Raw genomic sequence first — 1,159 nt, 5'->3', positions numbered from 1 at the left:
GGGGAACCACACCACCATGGCAGAGAAGAGATGAGGGCACCACTATGATCAGCAGGAAAATTGAGCTACTACCATTGTGGGGAGGAGAAGGGAGCACCATGATGGACAGGAGGTGGGGTACCACCATAGTAGGGAGGATATGGGGGCAATATTATGATGGGCAGAAGGGGTACCACCATGGAGCAGGAGGAGGAATGGGGTACGAGGAGGAAAGAAGGAGGTACCCCCATGGTGGGGAGGAGGAAGGAAGGGGGTACCCCCATGGCGGGGAGGGGTAGGGGCCTGTCGTTGAGCAGGGGTTGCTGTGTAACGTTGGCTGCCCCTCTATGGTTTGTGTGACGGTTCATTGTATGCAGAGAGAGGGGAGCCGATCCGTCATTGTATGTGTGCGGGGCCACAGCATGTGTGTCTGCCATAGAGGTCTGTGGCCCTATAGAAGGGGGGGGTTTATATACCCGAGAATTATCTGTGTAAATATTTATATAGAACCATTCACCCATTCACCCATCCATCCATTCACCCATCCATCCATTCACCCATCCATTCACCCATCCATCCATTCACCCATCCATCCATTCACCCATCCATCCATTCACCCATCCATCCATTCACCCATCCTTTGTGTGACGGTTCATTGTATGCAGAGAGAGGGGAGCCGATCCGTCATTGTATGTGTGCGGGGCCACAGCATGTGTGTCTGCCATAGAGGTCTGTGGCCCTATAGAAGGGGGGGGTTTATATACCCGAGAATTATCTGTGTAAATATTTATATAGAACCATTCACCCATTCCCCCATCCATCCATTCACCCATCCATCCATTCACCCATCCATTCACCCATCCATCCATTCACCCATCCATCCATTCACCCATCCATCCATTCACCCATCCATCCATTCACCCATCCATTCACTCACCCATCCATTCACCCATCCATCCATTCACCCATTCATTCACCCATCCATCCATTCACCCATCCATCCACCTACCCATCCATCCACCTACCCATCCATCCATTCATCCATCCACCTACCCATCCATCCATTCACCCATTCATTCACCCACCCATCCATCCATTCACCCATCCATCCATCCACCCATCCATCCATCCACCCATCCATCCATTCACCCATCCATCCACCTACCCATCCATCCACCTA

General features: G+C 51.9%; 1 protein-coding gene across 1 annotated transcript in view; it reads left to right on the top strand.

Moving 5' to 3' along the window:
- PLEKHO1 (pleckstrin homology domain containing O1) overlaps nucleotides 1–1,159 on the top strand; it is a 31,949-nt gene that overhangs the window by 291 nt on the left and 30,499 nt on the right. The window lies entirely within an intron of this gene.

Source organism: Nanorana parkeri, unplaced genomic scaffold, assembly GCF_000935625.1.
Source record: "Nanorana parkeri isolate BGI_ZX_2015 unplaced genomic scaffold, ASM93562v1 scaffold2482, whole genome shotgun sequence".
NCBI lineage: Eukaryota > Metazoa > Chordata > Amphibia > Anura > Dicroglossidae > Nanorana > Nanorana parkeri.
Note: the sequence above shows the minus strand (reverse complement) of the source record. Positions and strands in the feature narration are given on the sequence as shown.